Below are 17088 nucleotides of genomic sequence, written 5' to 3' on the forward strand. Positions count from 1 at the left end.
CTTTTTATGAACTTACAAATCACAGATCGTGTTACACTTACATATGATGTTGCCTTCACCCATTTTGTGAAGTAATCTATCATCACAAAAATGAATCTATCCCGTTAGAAGCCTTTGGGGTGATAGGACCAATGACATTTATGCCCCACATTAAGAATGGCCAAGATGGTGCCATAACATGTAAAGCATATAGCAGAGCATGGATCTTATCAGCATATATCTGGCATTTATGGCATCTACGAGCATAGTCAATGCAATCACTCTCCATTGTCAACTAGTAGTATCCTACTTTCATGATCTGTCTCGCCATCATATGTCCACTGGCTTGTGCCCCACATATTCCATCATGCACTTCTTCATTGATTTTCTTTACTTTAGCCTTACTTACGCATCTTAGTAATACTTGATCACTATTTCTCTTGTACATAACATCCTCATCCAAGAAAAAGCTCATAGCCAATCTTCGGATGACCATTTTTTATTGCTTGAATTAGGTATTGCTAATCTTTAATATACTGTAGGATATCATAATACCAAGGATTCCCATCTTTCTCCTCTTCTACATTAGAGCAATAAGCTGACATATCCTTAACGTCTAGTCTGATGGGCTGAATGTCAGCATTGTCATTAATTTAAATCATTACGACCAAAGTAGCCAAGGCATCGATAATTAGATTCTCTTCTCGAGGTAAATGGTCAAACTGGATATCTTCAAATTATTTTTTTAACTCTATAATATACTTATGATATGGAACGAGTTTTGAATCTCTCGTCTCTCATTTCTCTTTCAACTGATATATAACTAGAGCTGAGTCCCCAAACACTTTTAATGCTTTCACTTTTCTATCAATAGTAGCTTGTAAGCCCATGACACATGCCTCATATTCAACAATATTATTTATACAATTAAAATTTAACCTTGCTATTACAGGGCAGTATTATTTTTCTAGAGAGATCAGAATTACCCTAATTTCATGTCCTAAGACATTGGTAGCTCCATTTAAAATATATTCTCCAACACTTTTCTTCATGCTCCCCTTTCTCCAGTTGAAAAATAGTCATTAGATCTTTATTAAGGAATTCCAACCTCATTGGTTCATATTCTTCAGTAACACGATCTGCAAGAAACTCTGTTATAGTGCCCCATTTTATTACCTTTTGGCTTATATATATAATATCATATTCCGAGAGTATTACTTACCATATAGTAATTCTTCTAGACAAAAAAGGCTTCTCGAAGATGTATTTAATTGGATCTAATTTTGCTATGAGCCATGTGATATGATAGAGCATATACTATCTGAGTCTTTTGGCAGTCTACGCTAATGCACAACATATTTTCTCCAATGAGGAATACTTGGATTCATACTCTTTAAACTTTTTACTCAAATAGTAAATAACTCTCTCCTTTCGTCTAAACTCATCTTATTATCCCAGCATACATCCCATTGAATTTTCACATACTGTCAAGTATAGAATTAAAGATTTTTCTAGAACAAGTGGCACTAACACTGGAGGGTTTGACAAGTATTGCTTAATTTTATCAAAAGCCACTTGACATTCCTCATTCTATTTTCCAAGAGTATTCTTACAGAGAAGCTTAAATATGGGATCACATTTCTAGGTGAACTGAGAGATAAATCGAGAAATGTAATTCAATCTTCCTAGAAAATCTCAAACTTCCTTTGATGTACTTAGAGGTGATAAATTTTGAATGGCCCATATCTTGTCTAGATCAATTTCAATTCCTCTTTCACTAACCACAAAGCCTAGTAACTTCCCTGACTTTACCCCAAAGGTGCATTTAGCTGGGTTTAACTTGAGCTAAACTTTTTCAATATCTCAAATAACTTTTTGAGACTAGTGACATGATCTTCATTCTCACAAGATTTTGTAATCATATCATCTACATACACTTCAATCTCTTTGTACATTATATCATGGAAGAGTGTTACCATGGCCCTTTGATATGTTGTCCCAGCATTCTTTAACCCAAAAGGCATAACTTTGTAATAAAAAGTTCCTTACATGGTTACGAAAGTGGTGTTTTTCATATCATCTGTAGCCATTTTTATCTGATTTTACCTTGAGAAATCGTCCATAAAGGAAAAAATTGAATGTCTAGTTGTGTTATCTACCAGTGTATCGATATGAGACAAAGAAAAGTTATCCTTTGGACTAGCCCTATTCAAATCATGATAGTCTACACATATTCGTACCTTTCTATCTTTTTTAAAAATTGGTACTATATTGGCTACCCACTCTGGATACTTAGCCACTTGTAGAAAACCTGCATCAAACTATTTTTTCACCTTTTCTTTGATCTTTAGTAGTATTTCAGGTTTCATTCATCTTAGTTTCCGCTGAACTGGCTTACATTCTAGCTTTAGAGGTAACCCGTGCTCTACTATCTCCGTGCTCAGCCCTGGCATATCTTGATAAGACTAAGCAAATACATTTATGAATTCTCGAAGTAAATCTACCAAACGTTATCTATCTCCTGATGAAAGTGAAGTGCCAATTCTGACATCTTTCTTATTCTCTTCATCTTTTAGATTCACTAAGTCAACTATCTCCTAATGAGGCTCAATTGACTTATTTTTTTGTTCAATCAATCTCATTAGGTCCGGAGGCATAACATATTTTTCAAAATTCTCTTCATTGTCAAGTTTATCAGTGTTAATTAAATTCTCAAAACTAACCTCTTAATTATTATCATGATTATCTTCATGTTCATTTAAGGACCTGAAATTGGATGAAATGGGATATGTTGGCAAGATGTGTTTGAAAAGATGAAAATAATGAAGACACAAGAAGAAATGAATGAAAATGCATCATTCTTAATTTTTATTAAAAAAATAAAAGATAAATGACCCAAACAAAAACGATCACCCCAATGCCTCAGGCAATAGCTATTGGAATGTTATAATTACATTGTATTAGTTTCAAAAGTCGCAGGTATTTCAATGGCATTCCAATTGTTCAGCTCATAATCTGACAGACAAAGGCAGACCCACCCTTCTTAATTAAGCCTTACTTCATCTTCAATAGCATTAATGGTTAACTAGGTAAAAACTTTTTTCACATTTTTTCTTGTATCTAGGTACATGAATCCTTAAGTTCTGAAAGTTTCGTATAGGTGTAGAATAACCATTAGTCTTACTGTTTTTCCTGCTGGCCTTCTCTTGATCTCTCATTCTACTATCTTATAGCCTAGACCTAACCTTTCACTATTATCTATCACTGTCGGGGGTTCTTTTATTCCTTGTAAGTTCTTGTCTAGTCCTAATCCTGGATACCAGCCCTTATTGATGACTTGGCTCATCATTATCCTTAAAAAAAGTTGATTTTTAAGTCTTTCACCCATAAAATTAACTAGCTCAAAAGATCGGTAGGAGTATTCTACAGCTTTTTCAACAGCCTCTACATACAAAGCATTTAATGATTAGTCACTAGCATGTCTTCACCTCCAACTACCACTACTAATTGACCTTCTACATTAAACTTGATCTTTTAGTGTAACGTAGAGGGCACAGCTCCTGTCATGTAAATTCATGGCCTTCCCAATAGACAACTGTAGGATGAAGAGATATCCATCACTTGTAAGTTCATATTAAAAGTACAAGGCCCAATTTGTAAGGGCATCTCGATATCCCTTAAGGCTTCTCTTCTGGTCTCATCAAAAGCTCTCACAATCATTTGACTATTTTTCATATGAGAGTAGTCAATGGGTAACCTTGTTAAAGTTGACATAGGCATGACGTTGATAGCAGAACCATTATCAACAAGGACTTTGGCTATGATATGGCTATTGCACTTGATCGTGATATACAAAGCCTTGACATTTCTCTTTCCCTCCAAGGGAATCTCATCATCGTTGAATGAAATGTGATTCGATATGACAAGATTTTCAGCCAGGTGGTTCACATATTCAACAGATACATTATGTGCCACATATGCCTGGTTCAATACTTTCAGCAGGGCATTTCGGTGTGGCTCTGAATTTAATAGCAGTGATAGTAATGAGATTCACGCTAGTATTTTATTCAACTGTTCAACCACTAAATACTCACTATGCTTTACCAATTTTAAAAATTCAAAGGTTCTACTAGCTTTGGGTGATCTTTCTCAGGTTCTACTTCGGGGTTATTTCATCTTTCTTCTTCATTAACTTTCTCTCTTCTAGCTTTCTCTAACATTTTTGAAGTGTAACACCTTTTATTTCGGGTGATGCATCCTACACTAGTTATATTAGAGGCGTTAGCTTTAGAGACATCCCCTTCTTGCCCCTAAACTACTGTATCACAGTCATATATTTAAGGTACAACTTTATCATCCTTATATTGGAAAGAAGTTAAAACTTTAAAAGTTATCGACCTAGGAATGAGTTTGTCTATGATTGACTTTGGCTTGTTCCCACAATGAATTGTCACTGGTTTTGAAAATAGCTTTACAGGCTTATCAGTCATGGACACTTCAACACTTTTTAAGTTTTCTCCTTTTTCATAGACCTTTATTTGGTATGAATCCAAGAGTTTTTGCACCTCTTGGTGAAACTGCTCACAAGTTTCAATAAAGTGACCAATTACCCCACTATGGTGTTTACAACTAGTGTCGGCTATATATATTCCATGATAGCTATGTGGACTCACTAGTTGTATCATGTCAACTTTTTATAAAATATCAAATAGTTGACTAATAGGTGTCTTAATATCTGTAACTTTTTTCTTCAAATGGCGCTCATGTTCTTCACTTAAAGCATTCACATTATGATTAGGCAAAGATTGCCACTAACATTTGGTACAGTCACCCCTCCTGTATCAAAGCTAATCATTCCATCTTTGATCAATCGTTGCACCTTGTGTTTCAGGGTGGTGTAATTTTTAGTAGAGTGACAGGTAATCCCATAGTTATAGTCACAATGGGTTGTGGGATCGTACTACTTAGGGTAAGGTGGCTTGAGGGGTTCTAACTTACTAGGAGCAATCAAATGACTGTTGTAAAGCTTTTAATGTAATTCTATATAAGTCATTAGGATTGGGTCAAATACAAGTTTTTTGTGAGTAGTTCGTTATTCCCGCGAACCACCCATTAGGTTAGCTAGATGAGTTTGAGGTCTTGGGGTAGGCTGAGTGTTAGGACTATATGTGGTATTTTGAGGCCTAAGATGAGGTTGATATGTTTGGGGATAAGGTGACTGTACAAATGGTTGGTATGGGTAAGGAGAAATGTTATTTATAGTAGGATAATATGGAAGGTATCCTTATGGTGAGTAGGGTTGATAACCCTCAAATTACTGTCTATCAAAGCTCACAGCTTGAGCTTTAGTCTCTTTCTTTTTTGAAATTATTTTGGTAGATGCTTCATTTCTTTTCAACTTGCCATTCTTGATGGCATTCTCGATAATTTTTTTCAAAATTATCATATCAGTAAAATTTTTAGTTGTATTCCCTATCATCTTTTTATAATATGAAAGTTTCAAAGTGTTAAAAAATAGACTGTAGTCTCTTTCTCAGTCAGAGGAGGTTGTACCTGAAAAGCTACATCTCTTTATCTCTGAGCGTATTCTTTAAAGGACTCATTTGCCTTTTTCTCCAAGTTCTGTAAAGATAAACGATCATGAGCCAAATCGATAATATGTCGATATTGACTGATGAAGTCATGAGCCATATCGCTCTAAGAGCGAATGCGGGTTCTGTCTAGCTGGACATATCACCTAGCAGCAGAGCCTGTAAGGTTATCTTGAAAAATATACATTAAGAGTTTTTCATTATGGGTATGGGCTACCATCTTTCGGTAATACATGGTGATATGAGTTTTGGGGCACTTCGTACCATCATATTTCTCAAATTTTGGTACTTTGAACTTTGGTGGAATGACTATATCTAGGACTAAGCATAATTCAGTAGCATCAATAGAACCATAAAATCCAATCCCTTCTATAGCCTGTAACCTTTATTCTAGCATACTAATATTTGTATCTTCTTGAGACTCTGTCACTTTTGCTTTTTCTTTCTCCTTATTTTTCAAGTCATCTAGATCAGGAATCGATTCTACTATCTTTTCAGTAAAGACAGGATTTACATAGCTATGGTAATGCCCTGGATTAGAGGCTAATGGCATTTCAGGATATGTAGGATATGCGAACTATTGTGGTAGGACCTCTTATGTAGATTGAGCTTGAGGTGGACCAAAACTTGGAGGATACAAAGGGTCAGCCATTTCTTATAATGGGGGAACTTGTTGGCTTGTATTTTTTTCAACTCTTTTTCCCTTGTTCAACTTATTGAGAGTATCTAAAATTTTGCTCAACTCATTTTCAATCTTTTTCTGTGCTTTTTTTACCTTTTTAAATCTGTGAGAGTTTTTTTACTCCATTTGTCTGGCTTTGGCTCTTGTGTTGTATCAATGGACATGGTTCTCGCTAGATGGAGCTATCTTTGAACCTTGAATACCATATCTTAAAATTAATAAATTCGTATGACTATCTCATGGTTACTTTGTTAAGTGTAATGAGTAAGAATGGAATGAATTAGAATGCATGTATGTAAAGAACATTTACCTTAAAGACGGTATTTAACTAAAAGATTTCATTTATTCCAAAAAAAAAAACTTTATTTACATCGAGTTTATCATCCTAGAGTTATAACCATAAAATTGTTTGATTAGTTCATACTGGGCCTTGGCTTCTTCGATGAAGTTTAACAGACGCTGCCCATGCTCTCCTACTAGGGTCATCACTTGTTTTAATGCCTCTGCCTCTTTCATTATCTCTCTTGCCTTGCATACCCCTTTATAAATTTGGGTCGTTAGGTGCTCAATGTATTTCTATCTTTCTAAGTTCTCTTTTTTACCACACCAGACTTGGTATGATAACTCTCTATGCTCTCTAACTAATACAGCAATGTAGTCTTCTTGTTCATTCAACTTTTATCTTAGCCTACTCAGATAGCTGTTTAGCATGTTATTCTATGTCTGTACTTGGGTACTTTCTTCTTCCAATTCAAAATACTCTTGCTTCAATTTTGCATTCTCTTCAGTCAGCTTAACAATTGTTATCTCTTTGACCCTTTCTCTCACACACAGCCTTTTATGTTCTTGGTGCAGCTCTGCTAAGTCTTCAACAACTATATCGCATTCTCTAGCAATATTGCGAACTTTGGCTTCATGACTTTTAGCTCTATCTTTCCATTGGTCTTTTCTTCTCGAAGCTTTTAGATTTATTGCTTTAACTTACCCTTTTCGGACTCAAAATTTTTTGTCACAAACTCTAATTCTGATGGTGTCTTTTCAAGCTTTTTTCCTGTTGACAGTTGAAAGCTTTCATAAGTGAATACCATTTCTTGTCTTCGTTTTGCTCTCCAAACCAAATACCCTAGAGTGACTTTATCAGTAAACATTTCAAGACTCACTCTTCGAGGATTTTTTCATGCTTTAATCATTTCATTTATCCTCTGAAAATGCTTTTGGCTCACTGTAAGAGAAATCTAACTGATGAAGCCCATGCATCATAGGAATAAACTGTTCTGCCCTAAACTGCCTTCTCACTAGGAGTAGTGCATAATTTGTCACTCCCCATAAACCCAAAAATGGGACCACTATATTATCCCCACATTGATACAACATAAGTTCACGATTCATCCATGGGGCTAACCATCTTACTTCGGTATTGGTCAATTTTTATAGAAAAGTTATCCATTCCTTTTTAGACTTTCATTCTAACCACCCACTTTCACAGAATTCCTTGATCGGGGCTCAATTACGGACATAAAGCTTCGAGAAAGCACATTTTCCTCATTTGGAATGGCTTTTCATCCATAAGTATAATAACTGCATACAGCCTATAAAGTGCCCTCTATTCTGACGATAGTAACTCAAAGATCTGATAGTCTCTGCTAATATTACCATTAAAGGGTTACAGCCATTGATCACACTCTTGAAAAAGTCAACCACGGCTATCTCAATATAACCCAAAACCTTTAGAAATATCAAAATTTCGTATATGGCAAGGCAAATATATCTAACCCTCATTCTTCATTGGCATGTTGTACTAGAAACTCATGAAAAAACTTTCAAGGTAGGCAAACCTGTTCTTGTTTCTTCTTTGTATGAGAATCCATAACTTCTTTGTCTATCCCTATGAGTTGAGCCAAACCCTTACGAAATCCTGACTTGTGTTTTTTGACATATATCTTATCAAGAGCCTTGAGGTGCAAACCCAATAAAATCAAATATTCTTTGATGGTTAGAGTCATATCAATTTCATTAAAGATGAAACACCTGTATGCAAGATCTCAGAATTGTGTTGTAGCTCTGATTAGTTGATCGTTGACAACTACTACTAAAAGGTGTGTTATATGACCGTGTCTCTGGCAAAACTGCTCTTGTCTTGATGGACTCATCTTCTTCCATATATCAATCAAATCCTTTAGATTATTCTGTTTGAGGAGGATAGATGTTTCTTGAGACAAGGTAGAATCATAGTCGATTGGTAAACAATCCCCCATCTTCAGTTGAATCATTTCTGACTGGACTTTTACTTCGTTGGGTGACTCACAAGGTGCTAATATAGATGAAGAACAAACTAGTCGTTCTGTGTAGTCCATGAAAAATTTTTGTTAAAGATTGTCTTTCAAGCAAATGTTCTTTATGATATGAGCATGAACCAATGCAAAAGAATGAGAGAAAAGGTTAGTATGCCCAGGAAAAATAAAAAAAATAAATAACTAAGTAAATTAAAACATCACACAGAATAAGAGGAATGAACCCTATACTTCTGGTCAATTCTAAAAGGGAAGAATGATGGCTCTATCTATAGGTTAGGCATTCTTAAGGTTCACTACATGTGGTTTGAGGTTAAAGTCTAAAGGCTCCCAAATTGCTCATTACATCATTGTCCATCACAGACTAGTAAGGCACCATAATCCTTACCCATTACAGGCTACAAGCGAAAAATGTTCAATTTGAGTGGGAGTATTTCGCTAGCCACTGCGGAGGCATTAGACCTCACGAAAGTAATAGGTACTTTACTCTCTCTTAGAGGGACAGAGCTCAGGCATAAAGCTCATGTTATGCATATGCATATGAATGACATAATTAATAAAGTAAATAAACATGAATGGATAAATAAAATATATAAAAAAAGGTTCAATTTTATTAGGCTTTTAGATAACACAAATTTATTTGCTGGCCTAACTCTCAGACGTCCCTAGTGGAGTCGTCAAGCTGTTATAACATCTAGATCCAGGGATCTATCGTTAGACATTGACTTGAAGGAGTCGTCACCAATCTTTTTTTATCTAGGTGCAATTGGCCACCTAAAGAATCTATCCTTCCAAGGAACACCTAAGTTTAAGGGTCTCTAAAAGAATAGGTTCAGGTCTACTAACCAGAACATAGTTTTGGAGTTCGGTTATGCGTGAAGAAGGTTATAGCACCCTCATAATGTCCATCGAAAGATGGTACCAGCTTAATTTTGTGTTATCCAATAAGCCTTAAAAATTTACTAAGTAATTAATTATTGGAAATTATTCTTAATTGACTCTAATACTTCTAGTAGAAAATTGAGAAAATTCCCTCACCTCAAGAGTATGCAAAAAAACTACTGTATCACTTGCAGAGGCTCTATCGTCGAATTATTTAATATTAAAGAAAATTCAAGAAAATAAAAAGGAAAAAGAAAAAAAAATGATTCAGTTTTAGTATAAGAAAAATTGATACTTTCAACTTTTTCCCAAAATATTTTTTAGAAACTTTAATTTTAAGGAAAATTGATACTTACAACTTTTCCTTGAAAATAATTTTTAGAAAACTTATTTTCAAGAAAAATCGATACTTTCAACTTTTTCTGAAAAATATTTTTTAGAAAACTTATTTTCAAGGAAAATTGATACTTTCAACTTTTACTCAAAAATATTTTTTAGAAAATTTATTTTCAAGGAAAATTGATACTTTCAACTTTTCCTTCAAAACATTTTTTAGAAAACTTATTTTCAAGGAAAACTGATACTTTTAACTTTTCCTTAAAAATATTTTTTTTTGAATTTTATTTAAAGAAATAATAAAAAAATAAAAATAAAAAAAACAAAGATAAAAATAGAATAAAATAAAATAAGAAATACTAAATAATTCTAATCTAATCAATAAATAATAATAATAATAATAATAATAATAATAATTAAAAAAAAACCTGAGAACGGCTCGGCTCGATTTGAGAAAGAAAGTGCAACTTGAAGATGCCGCTTAACTTGGCTCACCTTCAAAAATGGCTCGCACTCGGGTCGAACGCGGGTTGGCGCTCGGGTCAGATCACCCGATTTCAAAACGCGCGGATCCTCTGTGAACAGTAACACCAAAATGACGTCATTTTCGACGAGTATAAAAGGCTATCCCTTCTATTTTTCCAACAGATCTCTCTTCCCCTCTCTCTCTCTTCCCTTCTTTTTCTCCTCTCTTTCTCTAAACCAACGAAGAACTCCGGGTGAATCTCGTCGGATTCTAGAAAATGTCATCGGAATTTGAGTTTTTCATCAAAAGTTCATTGAAAAATTGGTCGACTTCTGGAAATGGTTGTCGAAAACTGGGTAGCTGACCGAAAAATTCAAGCTTGGCTAAAAAAGTCACTAGAAAATTTAAACTTCGTCAGAAAATTCAATCGGAATCTGAAAATTTTTCAAAAATTTCTTGAAAAAATTCACCAAAAATTTTTAAAAAAATTCTCACCGATTCCTAAAGCTATTCTAACGCACCAAAACCCTTTTTTAGCTTCTATTTCTTCTCTGTGTCTGCATTTCTATCTCCTCTGATCTTTGTGATTCTCTCTATTTATAAAGATTGATCAGAAGAGTTTTTGATTAATCCCAACTCCTCCTTGGATTGGGATTCAATCATTGAATCCAATATGGACTCTGATTGAATCTCAAATTCACGGTAGGATTCCAAATTTCTATCCCAATCTTAGCCGAAAAAAGGAAATAAAATAAAATAAAATAAAAAAATATTAATAGATAATTAAAAGAAAAATAATTAGATAAAAAAAATATTAAAGATAAATAATAATAATAGATAAATAATAATATATAAATAGATAAATACATACATATACTAACAAATATATAATAAATAAATAAATAAATATTAATAAATAGTAATAGTAAATAAATAAATAATAAATACATAAGATACAAACAAAATAAAGAAAATAAAATATAAATAAATAAATAAATACAAAATACAAAATACAAAATATAAAATATAAAATACAAAATAAAAAAAATAAAATAAAATGGGCATACCCATTTGGACCAAGTCCAATTGATCTGAACCTGGACCAAATTGGGTGTCTACAAAAACAAAAAAGAAAAGAAAATGTAATTCCTAGAAAGGAGAAAGTTGATTCATTCCCACTGGTTGAACACCGCTCACAAAAATCAATTAATTAATACTATATAAGTTTGTTATGTATGTATTTGTAATGTTGTTACACTTCTTTTAGAACTAGTGGAGGGCAAGGTCCCATGGCAAAATTTTTAATAATCCTGCACTAACAAACTCATGCAAATTACAGAGAAGAAAATATGAGCAAAAAATAGTGGGATGCACCTTATTTACATTCATATTTCCATCACAACCCCTACCCTCAAAAGTTCTAGATCCATCTTAGTCAGGGCATATTAAAATTAATGTAAAGCACTATAGCAGTATGCAAAGTTAATAGATACATCAGACTGCAGATAAATTTCTATCATATAACATAACTAAACTAATCTTCGTATTAGATTTGATAATTTTTTTCTTACCAAGTTTATATTCTTTATAATATTTGAGACTAATTACCTTATTGAACTCCCCTAAAAATTAATTTATGATACCCTTGAGAATAAAGTTGTACCTTCAAGGAATCAATAACACTGGTTAAAGCAAAAAAAGAAACCTTTTGGCCTGTCTTCCTTGGTGGCTTTTGGGGTTTTCCCTATGTCATCTCTTATAGCCATCAATGAACTAGTACCAAGAGACTCAGGTAGTAATACAACGTTCTTAAAAGCTATTCTTTTAAAAGGCACCACAGGTTCTGGTGGTGAAATGGTTGAAAGATTGGCGATTTGCCAGAATTGTAATCATCACCCAAAATTTATTAATTAATTCTTTTTATAACATAATGAAAATAAAAGAAAATAGGCTTGAAGTACTATTGTTGTTATTGTTTAATTTGTGGTTTTTTACCTCTTAACCTTTTTTGAATCAATGATGGGATCGCCATTGGAAGTTGATGGAGGTTATGCAACTTAGGTTTCAAGATTGCATGGGCTATCTACCTCTCATGGTTTGGGTTGTTGCAGATCCAAGGATAGAACTAGTTTCTTGACATTATTGCTATTTTGTTCTGACATTGGTGTTGAATCATTAAAGATATCATTGGTGCCACCATGATCATGGTGACATCATCCAGGTGATCAAACATATTGGCATCTATCATCTTTTTTCTCTTTGCAGATTCCATAACCCTTTTCTTTCTCCTTTTTTTTTCTTTTCCCAAGCCCTCTGTGCTGTTTTCTTTCTTTTTTTGACAAATCTTTAGAAGCTTCCTCATTCAAATAACACTAAATTACTCAAGCAATCCTAAAACAAATGAGAAATACCTTTTGTGTCGTCCCAAAGCATCCTTCACATAATTTTTTTTTACATTGATAAGTTTTATAGCAAAATAGAGGTAGGGGATTTCTTTTATTGTATGTATAGATATGGAAACTTATGTTAACCACCTAACTTTTTTGACTTGTCACTTATAAACATACTTCTTATATATTGCATAATTTGAATTAAAAATAAGCTCAATGATATCATCAAAGGTAGGAGATTATCCTATTTTTTGTACTTTTTTTCTTCTTCTTCTCTCTTTTAGTTACAAGTAGAGATAAGCATGTTTTGAACAACTATGGTTTTTGACAAAAAATTTAAATGGTTTTAATATAATGTATAAAATGATCAATGTTCAAAGTTGGTTCATTTGTTGTCTCATTTCTCTAATTTTGATTCCAATAACCTAATTTAAATAATTTAATTTCTATATTTTTTATAAAAAATTGCTTTAATGGCTAAATGATAACAATGTTAAATTTTAACAATTAAATTTGATTGCATACCTTTTTTTGTTGATGACATGACAGGCTAACTTAAATATTTTACAACCTTATAAACATTAGTACATAAATTTTATTTTAATAGAGGTACTAAAATTGCTTTTTAGAATTTCATTAAAATAAAATATGATATTTTTAAATTGATGTGTCACATAGTAAAAGCTTAATAAACCTCAATATGCTACATTATCATCAAAATATCATGTCATCTAAATTAAAAGTAAAATCTTAACATTAATGTTATAATTATCCTTAAATCAATCTTTAATAAAAATGCAAGGACTAAATTCATTAAAACTAAGAAAAAGGAAATAAACAACATAATTGAGATAATAAAGGGACTAAATTCAAACTTCACCTTATATAATTAAAGAGTACCTTTTTCACTAGCAAATTAAATACTCCTTATTTCATCTTAAATATTCAACTTGATCAAGATTTAGGAATAATTTTATTGTGGAAGTTTCTTATAATTGAGTCCTAATGTGGTTTCTAATGTTAAAAGGTGAAATATACAAAAATCTCTACACTTTATGTTACAAATAAAAAAAGTACACTACTATAAATGGTTTAAACAAGTTCTATGTAATTAAGTTAAAAACTTTTGGCTAAAACATTAAAAGAGCCTCTGAATTTTATTACTTTATTTAGATAAGCACATATACTTTTATTATACCTAAATAAGCCTTTATTCTTTGATTTGTGCCCAAGTATGCCTTTATTTCAAACAAAAAATTAATTTATGTTAAGGGCTTATTTATATACATATTAAAAGTTAAAGGCTTATTTGGATGCAGATTAAAGTTTCAAGGCTTATTTGGATGTAAAGTAAAAGTTAAGGGTTTATTTAGATGCAATAAAAGTATAAGAGTTTATCTAAATAAAGTAGTAAAGTTTAGGGCCTTTTTTATTATTTTAGCCAAAAGTTTTAGTAAATTATTTTAGGGTTAATATGTAAAATGCCACATGTACTATACATCTTCTATCAGTTTGATACCTAAAGAAGTAAAATTCTCACTTTGTAACTCTAACTTTCATTTTTTTTAGCAATTTGGTATTTCACATTGTTACTGTCAATTAAATGATTGACATCATATAAATACCCGATAAGATTATGCCACGTATTATAAATATTCAATAATCATAACCTCAGCTATTATCACGTCAATAAAAATTTTATTTTTCTCTCTTTTCCCAATTATTTTCCTTTCTCTTCTTTTTAGTTTTTTACTTAAATTTTAAATTAAAATATATCTTTTAAAAAATTTTGAATTTTTTATTTAAATACTAACTTGAAAAATAGATGATGTGATAATGATTAGATATTTATGCCACGTGTCATAATTTTATTGGTTATTAATGCCATGTAAGTAAGTTGACAAATGATGTTAAACTAGAGTACCAAAATGCTTGACGGAATAAAAGTTTGGTTACCAAAATGAAAATTTTCTTTTTTTAGGTACCAAACTTATAAAAAAGTATATAATATAGGAGTCATTTTTGTACTTAACAAATTTTTTTATTCCTAACTATCTCAAGTTTAATTTAATGGTTATTATCTTTTTAAGAGTATTGGGATTTAAAACTCCAAGAATGCTCTACCTTTGTACCTTTTATGTGTAAAAAAAATTGGCCGACAAAAAAAAAATCTTTTAAAGTTTCAAAAGTTACCCCTATAATTCTTGCAAAAAGAAATTCTATTCAATTTTTTGTTTCGAATTTGGCTATAACTCAATTAGCATCCGCATATCAAAAATTCTACTTAGTTTCTTTTACGTTAATAGTTTTTTTTCCTGAAAAGTTTACGTTAATAATTTTTTATGTTAATTAGAGTTAAGATTGTAAAAAGTATAAATTAAAATATGGGGTTTATGATTGAGAATCTGCAAGTATATAAAATCATATTAAATAATAAAGTGATAAGTAAAATTCGTTCTTACAAAAATTATAATAAAGAGAATTAGGTATCAAACTTGAACACCTTTAACTATATTTAGAAAACAGAAAATTAATACAATTACTAAATTAATATGTAAAACCAAAATAAACAAACTAAATCAAAACTAAATAACTTAATCAAAATTAAACTAATATGTAGAATAATTTTAAAGAATGCAGTAAAATAAAATTGAACATCAATTATATATAGAAACTAAAAACAATGCAGGAAAATTAAAGTAATAAACCAAAGCAGTAAATAAAAATTAACAAAAATGCTAAACTATAAAATTAAATAACCCTATATTAAATCTAACATATGCAGTAGCAAAAAATGTGTTTAATTCAATAAAATTAACCCTAGAATATTGAAATAAAAACTCAAATTTTAAAAGAACTATAATGAATAAACCAGAACTATATAAACCTTAAATTGTAATCCTAAAACAACTTAGATTAATTGAAATTCAAACGAAACTTAAAGTGTATGAACACAAATTAAAAGAGCTAGAATAGGAATTAAAACAAACTTGAAATTAAATTGTAAAAAAGTAAAAGTGCAAGAATCAAAACTGTTTAAAGAAAATTTAAAGAAATTTGAAAACTAAAAAAAAAAAATAAAAGAATAAGAAATCTAAAGAATACTAAAGTAGGTTAATTTGTCACCCCAACTATTATCCATCTTATTGTTAAACAAAATATAGCTATTTATAGATAGAGAATCCTAAATGTTGGAGTCTTGATAGAGAGCAGAATGCTTATTCAATTTGGAGTAGAGTTCTTGAATGAAAGACAACTTTTTGGATAGTTCTTGTCGATTTCGGTCTCTTGGGTCAAAATAGAACTTTAATTATGTTTTATTTCTCTCATGCAATCTTGTGGTATCTTATGCATTTTAACTTTAAAATATAGCCAAATTACCTCAAAATTCATCTTTTCCTTTTTTTTCCAAAATTTTTCCTACGCATGCACAAATTAAACAAATTAAAGAGGGAAATTAAATTATTTTACCAAGAACTAAGTAAAATTCATAAAATTAAGCACCAAAAATAACTTTATTTTGTAGAGTTATCAAACCCCCAAACTTGAACTCTTACTTGTCCTCAAGTAAAATAAAACTTAGTTAGATAATAATAAACATTCTAGAATCAATCATATAACTCCCAATATTAGATTCTCATAAGTTCATAAAAAATTGCATAGTGAGTATAACTTAAAGAAAATTATAGATATAATTTAAACACAAGAATCATTCAAGAATAAGCTCCTTTCCAATTGTAATTTTCTTGTATACGAATAATCTATCTCATATTAATGCAAGATATTCAATTAAAATTATGCATAAATGAATCAACACATCATCTCAAAGCATGAACAAATTTCATATGTTTGCTTTTTACATACTCTTTTCACTGTTGTAGCCACACTTAGTAAAGATCAATAGGTCTTTATACAACTTCTAATGTAAAAATAGGGTTAAATTATGATAAAAAAAAATCAAAGCTTTAAACCCTAAACATTTATTTTTTTTTATCAAAGAGCTTCCCAGAGAATGTATATACCCTTAAACTTAGATTTTTCTTTCTTTATAACTTTCCTTTTATTTAAAGCAGCAATTTTTCTCTTATATACCTTGTTGTTTTCGCATTTTCATTTTTTTTCTTGAATTCTATTTTTCTTTCTTTAAATGTTGTTTTCAACTTTTGTTTTCTTTGTTTGCAACATAATTTGCACATTGTTTTCTTTTCAAAATTCACCCTTTCATCCCAATGAAACATAGCTCTTAAATTGATTTGATTGATCCATATGCACATAGGGTGAGGTAGAAAATAAAGATATCAATCAAAGGGTGGCTAATTCATGAAGATTAAAAACAAAAAAAAAGATATATAATAGGCTTAAAAAGGGTGACTAAGGATATTCATAATAAAAGTAAGCTTGAAATGCTCAAACGATCCAAAAATGACCTAAATCATCTCCCTAGTTAAGTGTGCTTTATGATCTCACCTTA

Source organism: Durio zibethinus, chromosome 11 (assembly GCF_047325235.1).
Source record: "Durio zibethinus cultivar Kanyao isolate XHJ-2024 chromosome 11, ASM4732523v1, whole genome shotgun sequence".
Lineage (NCBI taxonomy): Eukaryota > Viridiplantae > Streptophyta > Magnoliopsida > Malvales > Malvaceae > Durio > Durio zibethinus.